The sequence below is a fragment of the Canis lupus genome, chromosome 36 (genome assembly GCF_003254725.2).
Source record: "Canis lupus dingo isolate Sandy chromosome 36, ASM325472v2, whole genome shotgun sequence".
NCBI lineage: Eukaryota > Metazoa > Chordata > Mammalia > Carnivora > Canidae > Canis > Canis lupus.
Genome location: NC_064278.1, coordinates 13,743,275 through 13,763,504, shown reverse-complemented (window position 1 = coordinate 13,763,504; position 20,230 = coordinate 13,743,275). Strand labels below are relative to the sequence as shown.

General features: G+C 42.3%; 1 protein-coding gene across 2 annotated transcripts in view; it reads right to left on the bottom strand.

Annotated features, from left to right (window-relative positions):
- CERS6 (ceramide synthase 6) overlaps window positions 1-20,230 on the bottom strand; it is a 301,865-nt gene that overhangs the window by 14,281 nt on the left and 267,354 nt on the right. The window lies entirely within an intron of this gene.

The window sequence follows — 20,230 nt, the reverse complement described above, 5'->3', positions numbered from 1 at the left end:
GGAAACGAACTAGGGGTGGTAGAAGGGGAGGAGGGCGGGGGGTGGGAGTGAATGGGTGACGGGCACTGGGGGTTATTCTGTATGTTAGTAAATTGAACACCAATAAAAAATAAATTAAAAAAAAAATGTGCCAGTGGGCAGCCCCAGTGACTCAGCGGTTTAGCGCCACCTTCAGCCCAGGACCTGATCCTGGGGTCCTGGTATCGAGTCCCACATCGGGCTCCCTGTATGGAGCCTGCTTCTCCCTCTGCCTCTCTCTCTCTGTCTCTCATGAATAAATAAGTAGAATCTTTAAAAATAAAATAAAATAAAATAAAATATGCCAGTAATTTAGAAGTAGGACCATATAACGGTAATTGAGATGTTAAAGATGAGAGGCCCAGGTGCTCTCATCTTGTGGGTGAGTTACAGAGGGGTGTTAATGAGGAGCCCGAGCTCCTGGCCACTGCAAGCGACCACAGGCTTTGCCTCACTCCTTCCTTCACTCCCACCAAAGAGCTCCATCTGAGCCCTGGGTTGGGGATTTCTGAAATGATCTATGTAAAAACCACAACAATAATTGGAACCATATCTAATATCCAAAGAGAGCCAAGACTGCTTCTCTAGGAGAATCAGGATCAGGGTTTCAGTTTGAGCAAACCTGTGTAATGCAAGAGAGGGTAGATTAGAAAGTAAAATTTGCTTTAGAGTCAAAGTTAAGGTGTTCTTTACTTCAGAGCAATTGAATGGTCTTGGTTTTGCTTTCCCAGGAAGATTCTGGTATGTTTCATGATGTGTGTTTCTCTGGCATATGTTTTCATTTGAACCTACACAAAACATAAATAAAACGTAGATTTGACCTAAAGACAGTCTAATAATCTGCTGGCATGTTTCATTCATTTTAAAATAGACGCTGATAGGGATGTCTGGGTGGCTCAGCGGTTGAGAGTCTGCCTTTGGCTCAGGTCATGATCCTGGGACCCGGGATCGAGTCCTGCATTGGGTTCCCTGCAGGGAGCCTGCTTCTCTCTCTGCCTGTGTCTCTCTCTCTGTGTGTCTCTCATGAATAAATAAAATCTTAAAAAAAATAAAATTAAAAAAATAGATGCTGATAGATAAGCATTTAAAATTTACTCTGAACAGAAATGCTGGGTACCTAACACCTGAAAAAAAAGGAGTCTCATAATTAATTCACTGTGATAAGCAACCCCTCTCTGTCCTGGTCCTCCTAAGGTAATAGAAGCGCCCGGTCTCAACAATTATCTTCATCTAGTGTTGAGTAGTCAAGGCTGCAAAAGGCTTAAAATCATGCTTATTTTCTTTTAACAAGGCAGTCTCACCAGCAGCACAGGTTTCTCCAAGACACCACTGTTTGTGGGCAAGCGTCTTAGGAGGACAGCTCTGGATAGCTTGTAGCCTGAGTACCTCATTATTTTGATCAAGAGACTTACGACGTCTGTATCAGAGAAGCAATTTCTCTCACAGGAAGCTAGAGTTCAACACGGATGAACCATCTATCTTTCATTCAGCAATGGACGTACCTGGTTCTGCCTATATTTCCATTAGAATGTGACACAGTGGGGCCAACTCATGTATTTTTACTTTTCAGTCCTAGCCTAGCCAGACTTGGGAACTGGTCACGTAGACTCTTGCAGGTCGTGACTTCTTGGCTGTGGCAAATGTTTTTCTCAAAATTGGTCATTGCCCTCTGGGTGCTCCATTGCTGTTTGCCTGACCAACCCCTCCACCGCCTGGTCCGCTTGTCTATCTTAATCATCTGCCAAACTGAGTCTCTAGCCAAGGCCACGTTCTTCGGGATGTATTCTGATTCCAACATGGTTGCTTTCAACCCTCTGCCTGGTTCTTTGTTGCCCTCATGCCCCTTAAAACAGACTTTTGCCTGGTCCTCTATAGCTGTCCTTTACTGAGTAATTACTCTGTGCTGAGTACTGTGCCAAACATATTTACATATTTTGTTTCACTTAGTCTTTTCAACATCCCTGTGAGATCACTGTAGAATAGTAATACTTACACTAGCTGGTATTTATTGAGCATTAATTATATGCCAGGAGATGGGGCTCAGGCTTTACATGGGCTCACACAATCCTAAATATTTTTTTGAATTGTCTATTTTATTTTATTATTTTTTAAAGATTTTATTTATTCACGAGAGACACAGAGAAAGGCAGAGACATAGGCAGAGGAAGGAGAAGCAGGCTCCATGCAAGGAGCACACCCTGAGCCAAAGGCAGATGCTCAACTGCTGAGCCACTCAGGCGTCCCTGATTTATCTATTATATAGATGAAGAAACTAAAACACAGGAATGTAAGTAATTACGCCAAGGTCAGATTTAGTAGGTGGGGGCCAGCTGGGATTTGAGCCTACCTGACAACTTGTCTAGGCCTTCAGGTCCTGTCATTCCTATGGTCTTTATTCAGCAACCCCAGACCTTTCCATAGTCCTTGACCCTTGGCCCCGGTACAGGGTCAACCACTGCCATGTTACAACAGAAAAAGTACACAAACACACCTGCTGTTCTAACATTTGTGCTTCCCGTGGCCTGTCATTCCCTGCTCTTTTATCCTGGAATTTTTATCTCTCGGGGTCACCACCTGCTTTCTGATAGCCATACCAGGCCCCTCTTGCTTAAATGACCCATTTAGCTCATTTAACTGTTTTTCCCATGTGACCCACCCCAATCAAATCTTCAATCCTGACAGAATGATCTCCCTTACTGAACATCGCATAATGCCTCTATTAGCTTGTCACGTATACGAAATATTTAAGATATAAAAGTGAAGATCTTGTTCTCAAAATGGGAGAAAGTGGGAGAGACAGACTTGTGCCTGCTATCTCTTAGACATCTAACAGAGTCTCAGATTCCAGGAAATGATTCTTCCAGTTTTCTAAAAGAGTATAAAACCAGGGGAACCCTGGGTGGCTCAACGGTTTAGCACCGCCTTCGGCCCAGGGTGTGACCCTGGAGACCCGGGATCGAGTCCCGCGTCAGGCATCCTGCATGGAGCCTGCTTCTCCCTCTGCCTGTGTCTCTGCCTCTCTCTCTCTGTGTCTCTTGTGAATCAAAGAATAAATAAATAAATAAATCTTTAAAAAAAAATAGTATAAACCCATCACCCCCATCATGACAGGGTTAGGATGAACCAGGCTCTGAAACCTCCCCAAACCTGCCCACTCTTCCCCTTAACGGCTGCTTTTTGCTCACGTCCATGGTAGGGACCGTTCCTTGGAGAACCAGTGATGGGTAAGTGTGGAACAGGAGAACGTCACTGCTTGCCTTGGGTCTCCTGGCCCTTTCTTCCCGATTCCCTTCCTCTGGGGATCTGAACAGCATTTGTTGTAGCAGTGAGAGAAAACGAGGACCAAGCACCCACCAAGGTGGACTCGGCATGAGACATTCTGTCTTCCTTAGTTTCTGAGTCTAATCAATTAAGTCAAAACAGAAAAGCCTGACCATTCTTAGAGTTCATGAACTTGTTCCTGAAGGAACCCACCTGGGCTCTGGTGGCCTTATAGGACAGCGTCACTTACCATGTGCTACTTAACAACAGAACCTGGGCCGGTGTGGTTACTTGCTTCTTGGGAATGGGTGTCCTCCATTATGGCTTTCCACTTCAAGTAGTGGCTGAGACCTGGGGCCATTTGTATTTTCTCATTAGCTTTTTAAATAGCAACATCTGTGTGGGAAGGGCTGTTAGGTCAAAGAGTCTGCAGCGTGGTGGGTCTGTGGTTACTCCCTTGACTGCAGCCCACGGGAGTGATGTGGTCTACACATTCCCTAGCGAATGAAATGAGGCACACAGCACCCACATTCACACCTATGTGCTGGGATTTCTACGTAGAGATTTAAAATGAGCATCTCCAAAGACAAACAGTGAGAAAGCATTAGTAAAATATGTCACCATCTAGTCAACTGAATGATTTAAGAGAGCTTGAGTAACAGTAATTCTTACATTGGAAAGATGTTCAAAGAATTTTCATGTTTATTAGACTTAGTCTCATTAATAACCTATAAGGTTGGTAGGTCAGATACAATACTGACTTTTCGGTCAAGGGACCAGGATCTCAAAGGCTTATTTAATTAATCAAGGTCACAATACTTTATTTGTTTTTTTTTTAAGATTTATTTATTTGAGAGCAAGAGAGTGAGAGCAAGCAAGTGGTGTGGAGGAGCAGAGGGAAACGGAGAGAGAATCCCAAGCAGACTCCTCGCTAAGTGCAGAGCCCGAGATCATAAACTGAGCCAAAACCAAGAGTGAGATGCTCAACCAATGGCACCACTCAGGTGCTCCGGTTTTCAATTTAAACATATTATCTCTTGGCCTCCTCTTTTTAAAAATTACATCAAAACAGAGGATGTGTACTCTTCATAAAACTTATGAAGCAAAAAAATAGCTAACAGTGAGGTTCAGAAGACATCATGTTTGGGATGGCAGGCTAACAAGACAGGAAGAATGCTGTCCCTCTGCCTCTTAAAAATCTCTTGAGAAGGTTCCAGTAGAGGTTTGGCTCAGGGATAATCTCCATATTTAATTATTCTGGGATCTAAATCCACCCATTTTGTTTAGAAGCTTGAAGAGAGTTCAGCAGTATCTAAGAAATTATGTGTGTACCACAGGTATCAGAACTTTGGTCAGCCCTACCTTCATTAGCCTAGAAGCCAAGTTGTAAGATCTCTCTGTCCTATCAAGAAGTTTTCCTAGAGTAATGAGTCAGATAATAGGTTAATCTGAAATCACCAAAAAACCCAAAACAAACAAAAAACCCCCTCAAAACTGAGCAAATATTAATTCTATATTTTCAATGAAAAAAATACATCCTCCCTAGTGTATGCATGTGTCCTCTGGCCCTTTAAGAAAAATAGGCCACTCACCTAGTGTGTGCCAACTGGCTGATAGGTCCAAAGATAAGCTGAAGAGTATCTTGTTGCCAAAAAACAGACCCTCCTTCCCTCCTCCTCATTCCTGATTGACTTCCTTTTTCTCATATCTTAGGTCTTCTTAGCTCTGAGATTCTGACTATAATTACCGCTTCTAACTTCCTGGACCACATATTTCATGTGTGTTTCCTCGGTGTTTGATGCCCGGTTTCCCAACCCTCTGGAATACTCTGGCTTCCATGATGCTCCCTGTTCTAGGTATTCCTGTCCTGACTCTGACCTGCGTCTTCTCCACATTAAACCATGCCAACTGCTTCCCCTTGCCTGTAGGTAGAGAGAGAGGATACAGCAGGGCTTCTTGCGGGGGGAGGGGGGGGAGGGGAGGGGAGGTGGCGGGGAGGAAAGAAGGGTGTGGTCTCTGACTCCTATGTAGGTTGCATTAAATCTCACTTCTAGTAGCTCAGTGTGTGGGGATATGATTTGGTGTGTGGCATTGTGACACATGTTGTACTGAATTCTAATGACCTCATCTCTGGGAAGTGTTACTAGTACCTTTATCATCTGTTTCTGTTTTTACTTAAATGTTTCTAGGATTCAATCTTTAATGTATCTTCAGAAAATATTCCTGAGAATTTTGAAAATGCTACTGCAAAGAGAAAATGTATCCTAGGCCTGCAGCCATTTTTTTTTTAAAGATTTATTTATTTGTTTATGATAGACATAGAGAAAGAGAGAGAGGCAGAGACACAGGAGGAGGCAGAAGCAGGCTCCATGCCGGGAGCCCAACGCGGGACTCGATCCCGGGACTCCAGGATCGTGCCCTGGGCCAAAGGCAGGCGCCAAACCGCTGAGCCACCCAGGGATCCCCTAGGCCTGCAGTCTTAAGGGACACTACACCATATATTTGGTTGGCAAAGAGATACAGTAAATGTATCTGAGTATGGTGAAATAAAGAATTGCCTCCCTAGAGTGAATCAGAGTTACTAAAACCAAGATTTAAGGAGCTGAAAATCAAGGAAAACAAGCAAATAACTGCTCCCTCCCCCCCCCCCAAATAAAAGGAGGAGGTAAGAAAATGGGAAAAAAAACTCTAGGAGAGTGAATGAAGAGATATAGTCAAGAAAAATTTGCTTTTGCAGGTTTCTGAAGTTTGAAGGAAAAATAGCAAATACAAAACTATGCATTGAACAATAATAGGGCAACTGATGAACAAAAACATTTATTATAATCATAGCATTCTGGCTAGAAAATGAATTGAAAACAATGTTAACTACTGAAATTGAATTAATGTTAACTATTGGACTTACTTCCACAGAAAAGACATGCTGGGGGGTGTGGGTGGGAAGCGAGCTTACTCAGAAAAGAATGGATGGTATTGAGTATGATGTCTGAACCGTAAGTCTGAACACTTGGATTCTATGCTCAGTCTTGCATTCACTGGTGCTATGATGTTGGGAGTCTCCCCTGCCCACCCAAACCTAAGATTCCTTGTCTACAAAATCAACCTAGGATAAGATGATAACTAAAGGTTCTTTAAACTTTAACATAAATATCCACCCAGATTCTTATTTTTTAGATTTAGCTATAATTTTACTTTTTCTGATTATTTTCTCCACGTATAAGAGAGCCCACATGCATAGGTGCATTTTTCTAAGTGAGTCACATTCATTTCTCTGAATTTAAAATTGAACAGCTAAGGCCAAAAAAACCAGGGAAAGCTTGGTTTTACTTGTAGAAATATGGGGAAAAGTAAGGAAGTAGAAAACAAGGCAAAATGTATAGTCTCATTTTATGTCCAATGAAGGGCATAAAACTTCGAGAAACTGTTATATTGACGACAGCAAACTTGCATAATTGGCTCTAGTGCACTCTGAAACAGTGGGGACAGCCCTAGCTTTGGGAAAGCAGGGCTATTTACTTATTTAGAATATTTTATTCGTAAGAGACACACAGAGAGAGGCAGAGACACAGGCAGAGGAAGAAGCAGGCTCCCTGCAGGGAGCTCGATGTGGGACTCGATCCCGGGACTCCTAGGATCTGAAGGCAGACTCTCGACCACTGAGACACCCGGGTGTCCCACAGCAGGGCATTTTAATCAGAATACAATGGCTACAGGAGTTCCTTAGTAAGCACTCCACTGAGTTTTTGTTGGGGCTGCCAGCTAGGTGCCCAGGTCCTTGCTCGCACACCATCAGTTGGTTCTCTGTATAACCAGGCAGTCAGGAACACACATGGCTGGTGACTGGTCATTGCAAGTATATCCACAGCCCTTGGCTCACACTCCAAGCCAGCAAAGCTGGAAGCTACCAACAACTTGTTTTACGAGGTTGCTCTCGTTAATTTTCAATCTGTGTGAAAGACTTGAGGCACACACTATATAACTTGATGCCACTGGACACATACCACCATCAAAAACAGTATTCTTACAATTTTTCCGCCTAAGACTAGTATATACCTCTACCTTACGTTCAGTACAAAAAAAATGAAATCTCCAAAATTAACCAGACATCTTGGGTCTTCCTTCACCAACCCATACAACTGTATCCCTGAGTGGGAGTTTAAGATAAAGAAGAGCTTACAAAATAAGCACGGGAGAATAGACAAATACACTGATTGTTAGGGTTGAGTATCTTATTATAATAGGCATTTCAGGCAAAGGGAGTATTTTGAGCAAAGGCTACTATAGCCTGAAAAGCAGAGTGAACACAAGGAATCCTGAATAGCTAAACTGGGTACCTATAAGGCAGTCATGAGAGAAGGGACGTTTAGTTGGCATGACTGTGTGGAAGGCCTTTCTTGCTAGGAAGAGAAATTTGAACTTACAGTGGAAAACAAGGGAATGTTTTGGGCGATTTGGGTGGAGCTGGATTAAGGTCTTGATTTAAGAAAAGCCTCATAAAAACTGGGATGGTTTCCATCAGGAGAGAGAGGGTGTCTGGGGATGCTGGGTGGAGGCTACCACAGAGACTCTGGCAAGAAGACAACAAGAGGAAGGGAGAGAAGAGTGTCTTTGAGAAACTTAGCTGCTCTTCAGAAATCATGCCAAGGGACTGTAGTTCATGGAAGCAAGTACTCCAGAATGGTGCAGAGCAGTGGGAAAGGGAAAAATAGGAAGAATGAGGTTTTTCATGTGAGAATAAAGCCCTGATTTATTTTTATTGAAACAGCACTGGCTCACATAGGATTTACACCCCATCAACCAGTAGTGCTCTGCATTCTAGCGGTGCCAGGCCACATCCTCAGCCACATCCTCAGTCCTCTTCTCTTTAGGAAGGTGACCAACTCATCTGTAGCAACAGGTTACTAGCATCATGGTAAATGGTAAGTTTCCCGGCCATATTCAAGGCCTCAGATTCTTTTAACCTGATACTTACTGTTGTAACCTCACATGGTGTGTGGGCCTATTAGTATTAGTTCTGAGGTAATAGCATTTTTGATCAGGGTCATTGCTATCGTTGATATTTAGCTGAGTGACACACACCTGTCTTTTGCATAACATGGAGACAACCAACGGGATCAAGAGAAGTTTGGTTAATTATTGGTAACCAGAAAGTTAAATGGAATTAATTTTATTTTTATTAAGTTCGTGCTGGATGTCCAATACTGCCCCCACTGTGTGTGGGGGGTCCATATTAGTGTGCCTCACAGAACTCACCATCTAGTTGCGGAGCAGGGGCTGGAATATAAATTGGCATTCTGTATTTTGTGGGTAGTTTTATAACATGTATCGAAATGTGCACATCTACTGAATCTGTGATTCTATTTCTTTTTTTCTTTTTTTTTTTTTTTTTTGTGATTCTGTTTCTAAACATTTATCCTAAGGAAGTAATCAGGGATTTGTGAAAAGATTAAGCCCCAAGGATGTTCACTTAAATATTATTTATAATAGCACACTGCTTGAAACATCTTAAATAATGTCCCAAAATAGGACACTCACAAATAAACAATGACCTTTTCATAAGACGAAATACTCTGTAGCCAATAAAATTATGTAATAGAAGAACATTAATGAGACAGAAAAATGCTTATAGTAAGTACAACTGTTAAGTGAGAAAAGCAAAGCTATAAAACATTATGTGCAGAATGATCCCATTTTGGTCAAGAAACATAATTTTAAGCCCATGAAATGTTAGAAACAAAGATACAAATTATGAACAGTGGTTGTCTCAGAACTATGGGACTGGGATTTCTTTTCTTCTCTGTGGCTTTTCAGATCCCATACAATTTCTATAATGAATATTTAACTATAGTATGTAAAGAATCACATAAATAAATTTAATGTAAGTTACCATTTTGAGTAAACCATATGAGAATGGTAATAGAAAGTTAAGTGCCAACAAAAGCCACTAAAGTTCTTAACGGGGGCAAAGAGTACATAGATTTTCCCAGAGCCACATGGATTTCCCAAAAGCCACCTCCGCTAAGTCTTAGAGCAAAGGGGGGTGCGGGGGGCAGCCTGTCTTGGCCAGATGTGCTTCTGCTCTGGACGAGGAGACGGGAATGGGCAGCACTCGTCCTTGGTGGCACCAGCTGCTGCCCGCTGCCCCCTCAGCCTGGCACACTTTATGTGAGTGGAGGACATGGTGCTCTCTGGGAGTACTGAGGAGGAGGGAGGCCAGGGCAAAGCAGGGCACCCCAGCGGTGCCAGGATCCCTGCTTATCTGGGACGGTCTGTTCACAGCATTCACTCCAATGACAGATGCTTTTATGACAACCGAACAAAGTAAGGAGCTCTCTGGAGTCATTCGTCATCATGGGTGAGGGGACTCTGAGTGGGTAGAGGGGTCAACATAAACACACCTCATTAGCCCATTTGATCTCTCTTGTCCCTGCAGTATGGCTGTGTTGGGATGTCTGGAGCTGTTGTCGGAGTTCCTGATATTTTGAGCTTAATAACTGGCTTAAGAACTATGAAACCTGCCTGGCCTCTGCACTCACCTTCTGTTATTTTCTTATTTCATGGTTTTGTGGAAAAATGGATTTTACAAGATACAAGAGCTTCTGGAAACCATGGGTACAACATTCATACAATCTTGTCTTGAGGGGCAGGGGGGAAAGGGTCAAGGGAATGGAGAAAGAGGGAGAAGGGGGGATGGATGATGGGGGAGAGGGGATGGCTGGGGAAGGGAGCCGGAGAGGAGTGAGAGAGCAGCCCTGCTCCCTGGAGGCGGAGGTGTTACGGGTGTCTGTACCTAGCAGGAGGGCTAGGCCTTGCACAAACTCAGCTTGACATTTAATATCGCCGCATTTCTGGGATTAAATGTTACACTAATAAAAAGACAAACAGTCGGGCCTTCGAACTCAGGAGGGAGAAGTGCCTGTGCAAAGCTCCCTTCCCCTGTAATTGCTAGGATGGGAATTTACCTGCTGTGACCTATTTGCTGGCAAACTCAGAGAGGGTGTGTATTCAAACAATTCACCGAGGAAGGAAGAAATAAAAACCCTTTGCCTTGGAGAGAGGGAAGGCGCAAGGAGCAAAGCCAGAGCCCTTGTCTGACTCCAGGGACTCGCCTCTCAGCCTGGGCATGTAGGCTCAGGAGCTGGAGAGCAAAGGGCTCTTTTGCAGAAATCCCCACTGCAAACACATCAAAGTAGTGGCCCTAGGGGCAGCGGTTTTATTTGGTAAAACTCCTCTTTGAATACTTAAAAGATGGTATACAGTGTTGGTGGTGGGGTGGGGGAGGCGGGAGTTCATCTAAAAAGCAAAAAATCACCACCGGTGGCTCAACGGTTTAGCGCCGCCTTCCGCCCAGGGTGTGACCCTGGAGACCCAGGATCCAGTCCCACGTCATCGGGCTCCCTGCATGGAGCCTGTTCCTCCCTCTGCCTGGGTCTCTGTCTCTCAATAATAAATAAATAAAATCTTAAAAAAAAAATCATCTCGCTGAAAGAACAAGATAGTCTATCTGCTTCTACTGGTTACGGAGTTTAATTGTGCTTATCCATTCAACCCAATTACTTCTTCCCACAGTCCTCCACAGTCCCCCACCAAGAACAGAGTCTGACAGTCAATGAGCCGGAGGAGGCTGCTGCTACTCTTACGGACAGGATGGCCACAGCCACACCTTACATCACAGAGAAGTTTCTTACACCCCCCCGCTACCTGGGTGTACAGGGCCTAGCACCCTGGCAGGAGGCTTCGGTGGCATTCAGGTAGCATCTGAGCATCACTCACAAACGTCACAGATGCTGATGAGACAAGCACTACATCCTGAGGGGAAAAGTCGGCAAAGGATATGAACAGACAGTTCACAAAGGAAATACAAACACAAATGGCCTCTGAAAATGGGTGCAATGTTCCAGGGCGTTTATACTCCAACACATACAAAATTAAAGCAAGGGATACGTATGCTAAGCTTCAGGGCTGACGTGTGCAGCTTTCAGATGATTTGGCAAATGTAAGAGAAGTGCAGTGTGTGTGAAGGCAGGCAATGGGTCTCGCAAGTGCTAACAGCTGATGAATGCAGGTGAGGAGTACATGAGTAGTCACTGCATTTTTTTCAGATGTTTTATGGGTTCGAACACATTCAAACTAACATGTTTATTAGAAGAGATAACATTTAAAATAGAAAATCATCTGATGTGTATAAAAGAGAAGACAAACCACTGTGTTTTCAAACATAAAGTGAAGCAACACCCGTATGTGGCCAGTCAGAGCATAAGTTGGTGAAATCTTTCTAGAAATTCTGGCTGTACATATAAAGGATATTTTTAGACAATTCTTTATCCTCATACATTTATACTTGTAATTGCCTATGTTTAAAGAAATACATTATCAACAAATTTAAAATCAAGAATGTCCATGGGCTACTGTTTTTAGTGGCAAAAAAAAAATACCCTCCCACAAATAAATGGTTAAAAAGAGACATTTTCTATACTTTACAAATACAGAATAATTAGAGAAAATACTTCAAAGTTTTTTTTTTTTTCTTTAAAAACAAACAGTTTTTTTCAAGGTGATTATGTAAGAAAACATCCTTTCAAGTCAGTTCAAAAACACCTATTTATGTTCTGCTGTCCGAGGGGGAGGAGGCAAAGCCCCATCCTCAGTGCCTTAGCAATGCCCGAGGTATGAAGACAGAGTGGAATGTGAATGTGAGCCATAGTGGTTTGTTTTAGGGTTCCATTCCTAGGAGCTAGTATCCTTTGCACGGCATTCTGATGCTACTGAAAGCACAAATCCAAGAAGGAAAATCCCAGGAGGCCAGAGGGGCCTCAGATTATTGTGCCCAGTTCTTAGACTGAGCTCACACTTGCAACACAAAGATAGAGAGGTGAGCTTCCACATGCACTTCTGTCCTGGGGCCCCGAAGGTGAAGGCCAAGAGTCTGGGGGGATGCATGTAACATGTGCTCTACAAACACCGTTTTCTTTTTTTTAAACAAATACTTTTGGTTAATTGATAAACATGCATATGATTTCTGGAGTACGTATACTCCAGAGCTTGGGTAATGGGTAACATCGACTGAGAATGCTCAAAATCAGCTTTTAATTGGGATGGTGTTTTCAAAGTAAAACTAATCCTCCTTAATAACTCAGAAACCTGGTTTCTCCATTTCCCACCCTGTGCCATGTGCTTCAAGGAGCCAGTTCTCCAGGCCAGCCATTCCCCAGTCTGGTGGCTCACTGGAATTCCCTGGGGCAGGGTGGGGGTGGGGGTGGGGCACCTTAAGAATATTAATGGTTGTAACTAGCCCCCAGACACTAATTTCAATGGCTTGAGGTTGGGCCTGGGAGCTGGAATCTTTAATAGGTTCCCCATGACTTCAAAGTGCAGACAAGTGTGGGAACCAATACAGGAGGGTTTTGTTTTGTTCTCTATTTCCCTTCGGTACTCTTTTTTTTAAATATCTACGAGCAATTCTGAATAACGTTTTACTCACCCATTTCTGCTGTCAGTAGACATGATGATTATGGCTCATTTGTGATTCTGCGGGGCTGAAGGATATTTACCAGGCCATGTGTGACATGTTGTAAATTTTGTTCTCCTCCCCCACTTTAATGAGACAATAGAGTCCTAAGTATAAGAATTCTCAATGTTGGAGGTTTCCAACTGCCCCAATTTGAGATACTTGAGGACCTCACTCTTTGTAACTCCTTATTTCCCCCTCAAAAGTTATGTTTAACCTCCCAGGATTTTGTAGGAATTGCCCTTTGAAGAGAGCATGAATCTGTACACTCATTCAGACAATAAAGAGAGCCCAGTGCAGGGGCACAAGAGTGTCTGTATGGACAGATGAAAAAGCCAGAAAAGATGATGGTGCCTTTATCCTTGTCCACATGTAATTCATATCAAAAATGAGTCCCAGTCACAAAACTGTGTAAGAAAATTCCTAAGAATTCCTTTTCCTTTTTGGCATTGGGAATCAATGTCCTAAGCATACACTTCATCAGTGTGTTAGGTGAATGTTTGTGATTCATCACCCAGTTGTGAGGACTTGGGTCACCTAACATCCATGCTGCTAAAGAGAATATGTTCACTATAGATTTTTACTTAATAAAAATATTCTCCTTTTTGACCCAGTCAGTATTATCAAGTTGCCTAAGATATATCACTGGGCTTATCATGTTTCAAACACCAGAAGAAACTGGATAAAGGGGGATTTTCATGTTGATTTTTGAGAAGCCACTTTTACAAGGCTCCAGCAAGTAATACAGAATCTCTTTGCCTTCTCTGAGCTGCCCTCTTATTGAAATGGCAAGTACCACCGGGATACAGAGCTGCCATTTCATTACCCTACTTCCTATTACTGGGAGGGTTGGGACTGACCCTAAGGAGTATGAGACCCTGTTGCGAACACTGCCCTCCTGGCCTAAGATATAAACAGGGGAAAATCAGTCCACCTGGAATGGTAACCAAAGTCCCAAATAAGCAACCATCCCGAGGAGACAGGTGTCAAAGGCAGCAAGGAGCTGTCCTACTTTTCTGTAGCAGTGATGCTAAGAGGTTTCAGGGACACTCATAGCTGTCAGAATGACTATCCTGCTTTTTTTTTTTTTTTTTTTTTTTTTTTAAGATTCTACCTATTTATTCATGAGAGACACAGAGAGAGGGAGGCAGAGACATAGGCAGAGGGAGAAGCAGGTTTCATGCAAGGAGCCCAATGCGGGACCCGATCCTGGATCCCAGGATCAGACCTTGAGCCAAAGGCAGATGCCCAACCACTAAGCCAGCCAGGTGTCCCGACTACCCTGCTTTAAACCTACTAATCATCACCCACTGCAATTAGAATAAAATCCCAAACCATCCAAAGGCCCACAAAAGTCCCTAATCTGGACCTCTTTCCTACCTCTCCAAACTCAACTTCTACCCCTCTTCCACATGTTCATCAAGCTTCTTTCTGTTCCAGGAAGTGGCCATGCTGTTCCCACCTCAAGGTGCTGGCACTGGTTTCCTGTGCCTGGCCTCTTCCTAGGACTTGTCCTGTTGATGTGTGTCCCTCATTTTAGAAATTTTCGCACAATCTCCTTGCCTCCTACTTTAAAGCATAAGCCCTCAGAGTGCAATGACAGTATTTCAGCTGCTTTGGATCTGCCAAGGCATTTATAAATCATATAGTATACTAGGTGTTGATAATGGGGAATGCTTCATCAGTTCCCATTCCAAGAAAACTAGCAGCAGGCATGGCCCTCACTTCAGCAGCCCAGAGCATCCCTGCTGGATACACTGATTTACAAGCACAGACAAAACAGGGCTGCTCCTCACACTTGCCTGCAGTATTTATACCCACAGGCATAACTTTTCAGTGCACTGTGCCTTGATAATTGTTTTTGGCCTGTTTACTGCTAAGGCTTTAGTTTTAGCAAAAGCATTAGATACGCAACAGAGAAAAGAATGGGAACATTAGGCCCTTGAAAATAAAATTATTAGAATGTTAGGCAATAAAGGGAATGAAATCTCACATTGAGGCTAATACAAAGTGACTTTGGAAGCTGTTTTAAGTGAACACCATAACAGGCAGAACTGAAGCAAACTGCAATACCAATGAAATGCTAACGCTGTGCGTTTTTATCATTATCCACTGTGATTTGTTTTCCCCCCCACAGAGTAAGACAAATGACAGTCAAGTCAAAGCTCACGTTTTTTTTCCTTAAACCCCTGACTGAAGTTGGGCCCTCCACAAAACTGTGGAGCTGCCAAGCATGTGCTCATCCTTTGAAATAAATACAATGCTGAAATGGATGTTTTCAGATGCCAGCTGTATAACATTGGGACTTCTATGTCATTTGCATACACCTGTACCAAACAGCTGATGCTTAGAACACTACTGCCGTGGCTCCCTGCAGCACAGTCACGTCCACGGGCTTGGATATGGAAGGGGACATCCCTTTAAAGTGTGCCTGCCTGAGCTGGGGGCTGTAGTCCCCAAATCACAGTTATCTATTTCTATGTAGACTTCGGTTTCATTACCACCTTACTCTAATGAAACAAATGAGCACACGGTCAAAATCATGCTTATGATTCTCCACTTTGGTTTTCCAGCTAAGTTTGTTTCATTTGGTTTTGAAGTGCTCCTACCCATACATACAATTGCCAACTTGGCACCTCCTCTTGGATATTTATGAGGCACTTCCAAAACCAAATTCGTATTTTCCCCCTCAAACCTATTCCTATCGTAAATGACACCATTACCACCACTATGCCTATTAATAACCATCATAACTGCAGAGTCATAAAATTGTTTTTATTTCCAATTCTTGCAGAAGAGGTTACAGTGAGTAGGTTAGTCAGCTGGTCATACAGACAGAGAGAGCCAGGATTTGAACACACACCAGGTTTAACAAGAGTCCATCCTGCTAACCACCAACTCCTTACCTTCAGCTAATGGCTTTAGGCCTCACTGGGTGACCTAAAAGTCAGAACTGTGATATCATTCTTTTGTTATACTCCTACTTCCTTTAACCATCCCTTAATAACCAGTGTGCGTACATGCTCTATCTCCTAAATTCCACTGTAGCCCACTTACTTCTGGCTACTACTACTGCTGCTACTATTCTATTTGAAACTACCATCACCAACTCCTCCCTCACCAGTTGCCGTGACAAGCTTCTAACTAGTCCTCCAGTCAGACCCTGTTGCCAGATGACCACAAACAAAAAGACAATGTAAGCAATGAAATCATATGGCACTATTTGGTCAGAAAGTGGTCAACCGGATGATCCATATTATTTATACTTAAAAAATGTAGACTATTCTGTGAACAATTTTGAGACCCTTTAATTCCCAAGAAGGTGCACAAACCCCCAGTGGTCAAGCTGACTCTGACTCATTCTTCAGATGGTAGCTTCAGATTCATTCTTTGGGGATTTGTTCTGTTACTCTCAGAATATGCTCTCAGAATATGTTACATCCTCACTGCAACCCATATATTTTCATAATCCCAATGTAATGGTGTGACTGATGTCTGCCTTTCTGGGTTAAAAAGCTTCATAAGGGGGCGCCTGGGTTACTCAATAGGTTAAGCATCTACCATTGGCTCAGGCATGATCCTGGGTCCTAGGATTGAGCCCTGAATTGGGTCCCTGCTTAGTGGGGAATCTGCTTCTCTCTCTCCCTCTGCCTGCCCCCCCACCCCCGCCCATCTTGTACATGCTCTCTCTCTCACATGAATAAGTAAAATCTTAAAAAAAAAAAAATGAACGTTTTATATGGGTAGGGACTGAAATATTTGCCCTTTCCTTACTAGTCTCAATTGCCTAGCAGAGTGTTTGGCAAATAGGAAGTTTGCAAGTATTTGTAGGATAAATAGAGTTTTTCCATAATTAGAATGGCTTTAATATTTTCTAATTCTGAAGGTACTATGTATCATGTAGAAATTGCAAGCTATCTAGGAGAAGTTAAGAATGTAAAGGTCAATTCCTTCCCATTTCTTCTTCAAACTGTGCTTGATCAATACTTATTTTTACCTGTTGTGAACCAACTTTGCGTGGCTTAGACAATGTGCAGGTGATTTAAAGTCCATGGGATTTCCCCTCATTAGGCACCAAATATGCATAAATCCTGAAAACAAGACTAATCTTTCTCTCGCTTTTTTTCTTTTTCTTTTCTCCACTGTGGGTTTCAGCGAGTTGTCCAATACCAGAACTGAGCACATGCTCCTTGTGGCAGGGGTATTGCATGCATTTTTATATCCCTGGTGGCTATCCCTGAGCCTGGGTAAGTTTTTGATAATTTATGCTTGGCTAGAAACAGAACCTTATGAAATTTTCCTTGACCCATAACCTATTAAAGCATCTGAGATGCAAATTCTAAGTTAAAATGTTCTGTTCTATGCTTATTTCAAAGTCCATCCCTCAATGGAGAGTTTGTTTAATTTAATATATTCAAGTTCCCTTCTGAGGAATGATAGTTAACCTTAAAACTTAGTCTGCTTCTAAACTTCCCCAGTCTTAGCAGAGCACACCTGTCAAGGTGTTAAAAATACCAGTTACATAACAAAGGACAATTTAGATGCACTGCCAAGAACAAAAAGTAGCTATTTTCTCTTTGGTTCCTGATGAACTGCCATTGTTTATTGTTTAATAATCACCACCATCTGCCATTTAAAATTTTCACACCATCTGTCAATACGGCATCTCAGAGTAAAGCTGATTCACTGAGCTTCTCCTTGTTGGTCAGCCATAACGAGCCCACTGCACAGAGGACTTGACACAAGTCATTTGACTTCCAACTCAACTTCCTTAAGTCAAACAATTCATAATCTGCGTCTCTCATCCTGTCTACAAACCAGAACTAAATTTCATATTTCGGTTTTTAATTTTTATTACAGAAAATGTCAAATATATACACAAGGGAAAATACAATAGTATAAAGATCCCACCACCTACACACACTTCTCAGCAGCTACATCAATGACCAATTCACGGTCAGTGTGTTTTCATCTCTCTCCCTCCCTCCACCTACCCTGCCTTATTTTGAAACTAATCTCAGACATGGTATTATTTAGTCTATAAATATTTCTAACTCTTAAAAAAAAAAAAAACTAACCACGATGCCATTATCACACCTAAAGACATCAGCTATAATTCACATTCACCTGTTGAGTCTACTTTGCTCCTGCTGCAAAAATGGATCTTACTGAATATTTTCCTATAAACAGCTTAAAAGCCCTTTATAAACCATACACATGCTGATAAACTATTATGATCTACTTCTGGGGCAAAGAAAAAAAGCTTGTTTTCTGAATGCTGCTTAATACTGAATTTGGTTTTGGAAAAAGGTTTGCACATTATATTCCTTTATTATTCACATGCACATTATATTCCTTTATTATTCACATGCAAGGTAAAGAACAGAGTTACTGGCACCCATACTAACGCTCTTCTTTTTGAACCTTACCTAGGGTTACAGGCAAAGATAATTTCATGCTGAATTTCTACCACACATCCAAACAATTGGCTTTAGACACTGTGACCATTCACTTTATAATCTCACATCTCCCCTAATGATTTTCCTATGAATATTGGTATTAAAGAATCTGTAAGAGGTAGATCTTTTTCAAAAACCAAATGCCACATTTTTCTAAAGGTTACTGCAGGTTTTTTCCCCTTATACATAGAGAAAAAAGGACATTTATGAGATGAAGTGTCTTTCTATGAGCTCAATATTGAATTTTCCATTGTTGGTGCTCAGTCTCTCCTGGGAGGCTCTTAATTGAATCAGTCTTGAAAGGTTTTCATTGTGTTTTTCCTCGGGCTCTCTTATGGATTACAGAAGCATTCATAGTGAGTACAGCTCTAATGGAAGATGCTGTCACCCCATTACTCAGTCTGGTCTCTGTCACAATTGCTCATGGCTCTTAAGAGGCTGGCATGCTATCAGGTCAAAAAGAGGTCAAGGTAGCCAGACAGGAAGCAATAGCTCTTCACAGGGAACAGGAAAACAGTGGTAGAGAGAAAGCAGTGGTGCAGCCACCAATAACCCCCTTAGCACAAATTCTAGATGAATTCGCCCAAGCACAGCGTCAGACCCAGACATTTATCCCCAAGGACTACAGGCAAGGTAACAGGATAATGATGGCTTCTGTGGGTAAGGCAAGGCAGGAGTAAAGGAGCTCATGGGTGGGTCAGGCGCTAGTGGCATGGCCATCGGGCTGCCACCTGCACACCAGAGTGGTCTCTACACCATTTTAATAGGAAAGCTTCAAAGGAAAATGCTAGCTATCAGGAGCTAATCCTCATCTCTAACAGACTAAATGCTGCAGCTTGTAATTTTTTCTGTTCTGCTTCACAGAGTCTTTTTCTTGACTTGAGCCTTATTCCCTAAAAGAATCCTCCTCTGCCTCAGTACCCTCATCTAAAGCCGGCTGTCTGATAATGCCTTCATCTACATATGAACCACCATTTTCAAATAAGCTAGAAACAGTGCTATACAGCACTTTAAACATGTTGAGGCCCTTTTACATGCATTCCCATTTGATACACACCAAAACTCTTGCCAAGGAAAGCTTTGTTATCCTCACTTATGGTGCACCGTATAGCAAAAGTAGGGAGAAGGGTGGTGATTTCAAACTCACTAAGTAAATCTCCAAATGAAAACTTGAATAGGATTCTTAATTACCAGTCCAATATTATTTCCCTGTTACCTCATTTAAGTCTTTTTTTTTTTTTTAAACAGCCTCTAGAACTTTGGGAAAGAACTTTCCAAGACCCTTGGCTGATGCGAGTTCAATAACACATTGTACGCATGTATGCATACACTCATACATTTATACACACTGCTCTGTCATTATTATCTGATTCAATTGGGAGTAATATTTTTAGTAATTAAAAAAGTAGCTTAAAGAGGACAATAGTTAAAATGATACATATGTACCTTAAAGGTGTGTGTGTGTATATATATATATATATAATGTGTGTATATATATATTATATATATATATATAGAGAGAGAGGTGTGTGTGTGTGTGTGTGTGCTGTCACTCACCAATTTTTTTAATATAGGGCCAAGGGTTTTCCTTTTGAATGTGGGCTCACTGGTGGACCTTTCTTACATTCACCGTTTTTGAAATGCAAAGTCTATAATTTCCACTTTACAAGGGAAAACTAGAGGGGTGCCTGTCTGGCTCAGTTGGTTAAGCATCTAATTCTTGATCTGGGCTCAGGTCATGACCTCAGGGTCATGAGATTGGGCCCCACGTGGGGCTCTATGCTCAGTGGGGAGTCTGCTTGAGATTTTCCCACTCCTTCGGCCCCTCCTGCTTGTGTTCTCTCTCTCAAATAAATAAATACATTTAAAATGGAAAACTTAAAGCCACCTTGGGAACAAGCAGGGTGCAGAAGCGTTCTGGATTTTTATGATCTGCCTCTCAGTCTTTGACTGTGTGCCACCTATACATAATTCAATGGCAATT